The sequence below is a fragment of the Pongo abelii genome, chromosome 1, assembly GCF_028885655.2.
Source record: "Pongo abelii isolate AG06213 chromosome 1, NHGRI_mPonAbe1-v2.0_pri, whole genome shotgun sequence".
NCBI classification, from domain to species: domain Eukaryota; kingdom Metazoa; phylum Chordata; class Mammalia; order Primates; family Hominidae; genus Pongo; species Pongo abelii.
In genome coordinates, this window is record NC_071985.2 from 119,529,115 (window position 1) to 119,536,856 (window position 7,742).

At 44.5% G+C, this 7,742-nt stretch overlaps 1 pseudogene; it reads right to left on the reverse strand.

Annotated features, from left to right (window-relative positions):
* Positions 1-2,141: 2,141 nt before the first annotated feature.
* On the reverse strand, positions 2,142-2,832 carry LOC100451147 (small ribosomal subunit protein uS19-like; annotated as a pseudogene).
* Between the last annotated feature and the right edge of the window lie 4,910 nt (positions 2,833-7,742).

The window sequence follows — 7,742 nt, forward strand, 5'->3', positions numbered from 1 at the left end:
TGAAAGTCAAAATTACTCCTTGATCAATGGGCTGCAGAATGGATGTTGTGTTAGCAGACATAAAAACATTAATCTCCTTGTACATCTCTATCAGAGATCTTGGATGACAAAGTACATTGTCAATGAACAGTAATATTTGGAAAGAAATCTTTTTTTCTGAGCAGTAGGTCGCAACAGTGGGCTTAAAATACAATTGACCCTTGAACAACACAGGTTTGAACTATGCAGGTCCACTTATCCATGGATTTCTGCTCAAGGAGAGGGGCAGATTGGGGAACAGCCAATCAGTGGAGCAATCAGAACACACAAATTCATCAATTAAGTTTGCTGTTTTATATAGGTACAGTCCATGGCACCCCAAAACAATTATAATAGTAACATCAAGTATCACTTATCACAGATTATCATAACAGAAATAATAATGAACAAGTCTGAAATATTATGAGAATTACCAAAATGTGACACAAAGCCATGAAGTGAGCACATATATTTGGAAAAATGATGCCAATAGACTTGCTCAATGCTGGGTTGCCACAAACCCTCAATTTGTGAAAAAAGCAGTTTCTGTGAAGCATAATAAAGCCAAGTACAATAAAACAGATAAAATATGTCTGTATTTGGAGATAGGGTCTTCTAAGAGGTAACGAAGTTAAAATGAGGTCATTTGGGTGGGCCCTAATTCCATATGACTGGTGTCCTTACACGAAGAGGAGACTAGGACACGGACACACATCGAGAAAGATCATGGGAAGACACAGAGAGAAGGCAGCCATCTGTAAGCCAAGGAGAGAGGCCTCACAAGAAACCAACCCTGCTGACACCTTAATCTCAGGCTTCTGGCCTCACGAATTGTGAAAAAAAAAAAAAAAAATTTCTGTTGTTTAAACCACACAGTCTGTGGAATTTTATTATGGCAACCCTAAAAACTAATACATGTGCTTTACAATTTACAAAGCTTTTTCTCATAAACTCACTTAAATGTCAAAACAATCCAGTTGTGCAGACTATTATCCCCATTTTACTGAGGAAACAGACTCAGAAACTAATAGCCTAACGTCCCAGTGTTCACGCGTGGCAGATTTTGGCTTGGATCCAGACTTTCTGACTCCAGATCCCAGGTTCTTTCAAATGGACTCTGTTTCCTTTTTGCAAAGTGCTCAGCACCATCGTTTTCATGTTTTTCTGTCCATCAGCCATTTACAGGCAGGCTACAATCTGTTCCCTTAGTCTGGAGAGTGGCTAAGTGATGTGCTTAGGCTTACACAATGAGTTGGTGGCAGGAATGGTATTAAAGTGGCTCCTGAAATTCTGGGTCATTTTTAAGTGATGATTTCTTAATTTTCCTGTTCACTCAGCCAAATTCAAAGAGTCAAGGATTTTTGAGTAGCTTTGTTCCTGGTGCAGAACAGCCCCACCTCTAATGTCTACTTCAGGTGAGCCTGCCGCAGGTGATCCAGGAATTCAAACGCTGAGCACCTGAAGAATCTAAGTTATTTACAGGCCTCACTGCAGGGTTTGGCCCTTAAGGAGCTGTTTTTGGCCCTTAAGGAGCTGCTTTTGGCCCTTAAGGAGCTGCTTTTGACTGTCACCACCTACTGGGAGGATAATTGACCAGGGAACTGAGTTCGTCTGTGGTTTGCTTTCAACTTAAAAGAGTCATATCTTTTCCTGAGAATATTGATTGAAAAGTTGATATCAAAATAAGCAAAGGAGCTACACTAGCAAATTTCAGTGAATGAGCCTTTTTCCTCTTTGGGGGAAGGTGAAAGTGCATGATAGGTTAGTGAGCAAGATTTTCAAATGATTTTCTTACTTAGTGCACAAACAGCAGGAAAAGATACCAGAATACATGAAAGGGGAAATTGTACCCACCATCCTCCCACCCCATTTTTTCTCTTTTTTGGTGTGTTTTTCTTTATCCAGATGTACATATAGTTTTTACCACTGCACTCACGGCAGAGATGAGATTTTATATTTTCACTGAACATCATATTATAACCATATTTCCAAGTCACCACATAATCCTCATGATTTTGTACATATACATATCCTCATGATTATATATATATATCCTCATGATTTTATATATATATATATATATATATTTTTTTTTGAGACGTGTGCCTTTATTAGCTGAGCCACTACTTGAGGGGGATGAAGCAGGAGGAGTGGGTGGCCCTGAAGCCGGCTGTGCTTCACGGGCTTGTAGGTGATGGAGAACTCGCCCAGGTAGTGGCTGATCATCTCCGGCTTGACCTCCACCTGGTTGAAGGTCTTGCCGTTGTAGACGCCCACCATGCTGCCCACCATGCTGCCCACCATCTCGGGCAGGATGATCATGTCCCGCAGGTGAGTCTTCACCACTTCCGGCTTCTCCATGGGCGGCACCGCCTTCTTGGCCTTGCGCAGGCGCTTCAGCAGCGAGTGCTGCTTCCGCCGCAGGCCCCAGTTCAGCCGCCGCCGCTGGCGCGCACTGTACAACTGTATCAGCGGCTCGTGGGACTTGTCCAGCAGCTGCTCGAGGTCCACGCCGCGGTAGGTGAACTTGCGGAAGGTCCGCTTCTTCTTCTGCTCTACCTCTGCCATCTTGCCGGATCCTCAGAAAAATGATTTATATTTTTTAATGACCACATAATATTAATTGAAATGATGGAACCATCGTTTATGCAACCAATCCCTTTTGCTTAGTCATTTAGGTTGTTTCCAATTTTTCGCTTCAGGTGATACATCCTCTTGGCAGACTGCAGAAAAACAGCAGATTTGTGATTTAACTGGGAGTTTTCTGGGATCAAACGGTGGCTTCGTTTACAGGTGGGTTGCCAAGCGGCCATGGTAACTGATGGAGCAGTCACTATGGCAGTCAGTAGGGCTGAGTGGGAAGGGTGCCCTGGGAGCCTGGAAGCCTGGGAGCCAGCAGGGCCGGCGTCGTCCATTTCCCACCTAGTCTTTCCTGTCTCTCAGGGACCCCTGGCAGTTGCTCAGCTGATGCTGAATTGAGAAGCAGCCTGTGAACATGAAGGATATATGGCAGAGGATCCCAATTTGGCTTCTGCAAGAAGTAGAACCAACAATGAGCTACCTGGGGTGGCCCTGTGCCTCCGACTCTTGCTACTCCTTGGAGCCTCGGGTCTCCGAGAATAAACACCCAGTATACTCTAGGGACCTAACCGCTAATCCCAGGAGCCCGAGCTAAAAAGAAATAGTGTGTTTTGCTTGTTTCATCAAGCTGAAATCTGGCTCACCTGATCCTGGCTTATTTTCTGCTTCTCTGCAACTTCTGCCTGAGGGGACAGGCAGTCCCAGCCTATACACAGCCTGGGCACAGCCCTCCAGGTCCTGCTGGGGCCAGAAATTCCTTCTGGCTTTAGCACTTCTCATTCTGGTGCTTCTTGCCTGAGCCCTTTGGGAAAGGCACCCTGTAGGTGAGAATTGCTGACAGTTTGGGGGAGTGAAAAGGTGCAGGAAGGCAGAGGATGTTCCCCTTGCGTTTGAGATCAGCTGTATTTGGAGAGAATTCAAAATGCAAGCGTACTAATACAGTCATTGGAGGCCAAATTAATTTATTGCCTCCTGGTTACAGCATCAGTCCCGCCCCTTAGAAGGAGCTGAATTTTGGAGTCTGGTGGCCAGGCAGAATCCTATGGAACCTTCTCCAGCGTCCTCTTCATGGTCGATCTCAAGGTCACTCAGGGCTTGTCTTGACTGGTAATAATAGAAGAAGCCAGCACTTATAGAGTCTCTCTTGCTTAGTACTCTACGAAATGCTTTACATACGATATCTCAATCTTCACAAGAACCCTATAAAGAAAGGATTATTGCTGCCTCCATTGTATAAATGAAAAAACTGAGATTCAGAAAGGTCAAGTAACAAACCCCAAGTCACAGAGCTGGTAAGTGGCACGAAAAAAAACTCAGATTCAGGCAGGCTTGCGTGTACACTCTCCCTGTGAGGGATACTGCCTCCTGCCAGCCTAGCCACAACCAAAGGAAAATAATAATAGCTCAACCCTTCATCAATGCAAGGTACTTTGCTAAGGTGTTTGCTTGCATTCTTCTAACTCTTGAATGAGGAAACTGAGAATCAGAGAGATTAATTCATTTCCCCAAAGTCACACAGCTAGTATGACAGAAACTATTTTCCTCTAAAATCTAATTTCTCCTTCTTGTACAGTAGTAGACCCTCATTTTCAGCTGAGCATGTGGCCTTCTAGAGTTATGACTACATTCTCCAGACTCTGTTGAAGCTAGGTGTCCGTGTGACTAAATTGTGGGCAATAGGATATAAGCAAAAGCGGTATGTGCAACTTCCTGGAACTCTCAGCCTTCTCTCCGCTGCTGAAATGCAGACGTGACAGCTTCAGCCAGAGGGTGCCAGCCAGTGCCATGATGTGACCAAGGCCATCAACAGCAGAGCCGCAAGGGAGCAGGAGCCTTAGTCCCTGAGGACATGCTGGAGCTAACTTGGGAATCCTGAGGTGGCCACCTCCAAAATTTTACATGAAAGAGAAAAGTAAACCTCTAACTTGCTTAAGCTGCTATTGTTTTGGGGTTTGTCATTTACAGCCAAACCTAATCCTCATTAAAATAGTGGTGGAACTGGAATTTGAACCAGTTTACTCCCAAGACCAAACTTAACCTCTTTGACGTATTATTTCTACTGTAAAATTCTACGCCCACACTAGTTCATCTTTAAAAAAAAAAAAATTATTTTCTCACATTTCTGGAGGTTAGATCCAATATCAATGCGCCACCAGGGTTGGTTTCTGATGAGGTCTCTCTTCCCTCATGGAGGGCGGCTGCTTTCTGGCTGCGTCTTCATATGGCCTCTTGGCTATGCTTGTGTGGAGAGAAGGTTCCCTGGTGTCTCGTCCTCTTCTCATGAGGACAACAGTCCTATGGGATAAGGCCTTGCCCTTATGACCTCACTTAACCCTATTTCTTATAGACCTTATGTTTACCGGTTTATTATAAAGGATACAGATGAAGAGACACATAGAGCGTGGTTTGGAGTGTGGAGCTTCTGTGTCCTCTCTGGGTGCACCACCCTCCATGTGTTCAGCTATCTGGAAGCTCCTGGTTCATCTTATTGCCAGTGTCTTCCATTACCTTCCTTTGAGGAGTCGGTCAATATGTACCAAGTGCTAGGCTCTGTGCTAGGGAATAAACCAAAAATATAAATATGAATGAGGCTTGGTTAGTGCCCTCGAGGAGCTGGCAGTCCATCTAGGAAGACAGATGGCTAAGCTAATAAATGAAAGACAATGCAGTGAGTCGTGTAATAAAGACATGGGCCTAATGTTGTGGGAGCCCAGAGGAGTGGCTCACTGCCTGGGGGTCCGGGAAGGTTTTGCCAAGAGCGCAGCAGACAAGGTGGACATGCCAAGTGGCTGCTAGAGTATGAAGTATATTTGCTTCTCAGTCACCAGTACATTTGAACCACGGTCCTCCAAAGACTCTTGTTTGTCTAGAACATAGCCTACTCTCCTTACCCTAGAATTTTAGACTCTAATTCTTCAGCACCGGAGACCCCTAGAGTCAGCCCCTTAGGAATCCAGACTTTTTCTTCTTGCTGGACCCAAGGCCATGAAGAAAAATGTGTGTTGGACCCCGAAGTTCAGCTAACTCACGACAAGGAAGAAAATGGAAGCAGGAAGCCAGAAGGCCACTATCAGCAGGACTAGACAAATAAAGATTCCTCAGCATGGCTGTGAAAGCCAGAATGAGTTGTAATTACTCTGTGCTTGGAAATGGTGTTTCCAGTGTGAGTTTTCTACCTGCTCTTCTAACGGTGGAGCTGCTGTCACTGTTTATAAAGCCCAGACCTGGCTTTCCCTGATTGGAGCCAATTACAATAACCCCAAGAGGGCAGCCAGGGCCGCTTCACTGCTAATGAGGGCAGCTGACATGTTGGCGACGGCTTATTTGCCCGGTGATGAGGAGATGGGAAAGCTTATCCCACCAAGCGGTCCCTTTCTTTCCCCTCCCAGTGCCTCCAATAAGTCTATCAACTATTCTGAGCACCGGCTTTCAAAAAAGGGATGAGATCTACTGGGGGAAGAGACTATTTCCTGGGTAATGAGGCCAAGCAACACTTTTCCTTACTCAGCATATATTTATTAAGCAACTACTATGTGCCAGGTGTGGTGCCAGGGGTCGCACATAATAATGAATACGATACAGGCAGAGGCAAATTTACCATGAAGTTAATGAAACTTAAGCTTTAGGGCTGCCCATTAGGACAAGTTCTGAAGGGGACCCTAGTAATGTGTTTGTGGCGGTCACGTTTTGTAAAACTTGCCAAAGTCAGCTATTTGAACCACACTCAGTTAAGACTGCTGTCTCTTTCCATTCAGACTTTCCCTCTGTCACACTCCCCCTCATGTTGCCCAGAACTGAAGTGGCCATGGACATTTTTGCTATCTGGCTAGGGGGAAGTTAAGCTGGGGATACAGTTGTTTTATGGGACATATCTAGGTGGTTTGCAGTCACTTTTGTGTAGAGCTGGTTTTTGCTAGCCATCTCAGTGCCGAAATGGCTCCCAGAAACATGCTTACTGCCCGTGGTGCCAACTTACCTGGCATTATGACACTCAAATGCCGGGCCAAAGACCATATGAGATTTGCGAGTGTCCTATGCAACCTGGCTCTGGAAGCGTGTGGGTAATGGAGGAGAAACAAGATTTGAACTGTATAGAGCCAAAAGCTAGTCTGTAGGAAATTCTTCCAATCATCAGATGTGTAAGATTGTAAGTGCAGAATCCAGTTCTCACTGATACCTAGTCATATACATTAGGCATATATATATTGAGTGATGCGGCGATACAATTACGTGCTTTCCTTTTTTTCCCCCTTTTAAAATACCAAATATAATTTATCAGAATTCCTGTGTTTGTTGGATACAAACTGTAGCGGTCCTACAAACAACAAGTATGTCTGGCTGTGGTCACATGTGTTTATGCATCCCATCAATCATAAATATAATTATTATGCCAGAGGACTTAATTCTCATTCCATTCTCTATATAGAAAATATTACAAAATCGTTATATATGAAGAGGCAATAGAAGTATTATTCAGCCAAAAAATGTGGAGAAAGACTTATTGCAGTGTGCTAGGCAGTTAACTAACAAAAACATGATATTATTTTTCTATATTTTGTGATATTTGAAGTATTTTTCCACTTTAAAAGCTTTACAGTTTATTTCTTTTCCCAATCTACATAAAGGTCCACTTTCCTGCCTAATTTTGTTTTTGTAATTTTGTATTTTTCTTAAAGAGAACCCTCGGCGGGGTGTGGTGGCTCACGCCTGTAATCCCAGCACTTTGGGAGGCCGAGGCGGGTGGATCACGAGGTCAGGAGTTCAAGACCAGCCTGGCCAAGATGGTGAAACCCCATCTCTACTAAAAACACAAAAAAATTAGCCGGGCATGGCAGCAGACGCCTGTAATCCCAGTTACTCGGGAGGCTGAGGCAGGAGAATCGCTTGAACTAGGAGGGTGGAGGTTGCAGTGAGCCGAGATCGCACCACTGCATTTCAGCCTGGCAACAGAGTAAGACTCCGTCTCAAAAAGAAAAAGAACCCTTAAATTTTCTAAGCTTCAGTCCCCACAAAACCTGAGTTCACCCCTGGAACATACAATTCTTTATTCCTTGTCATGGTCTAATGGGAGAACCCTATTGCCTCCCTCCTTTACCACGTATGTAACCAGTGCCTGCTGCATGCCAGGTTCTGAGCTAGGGATG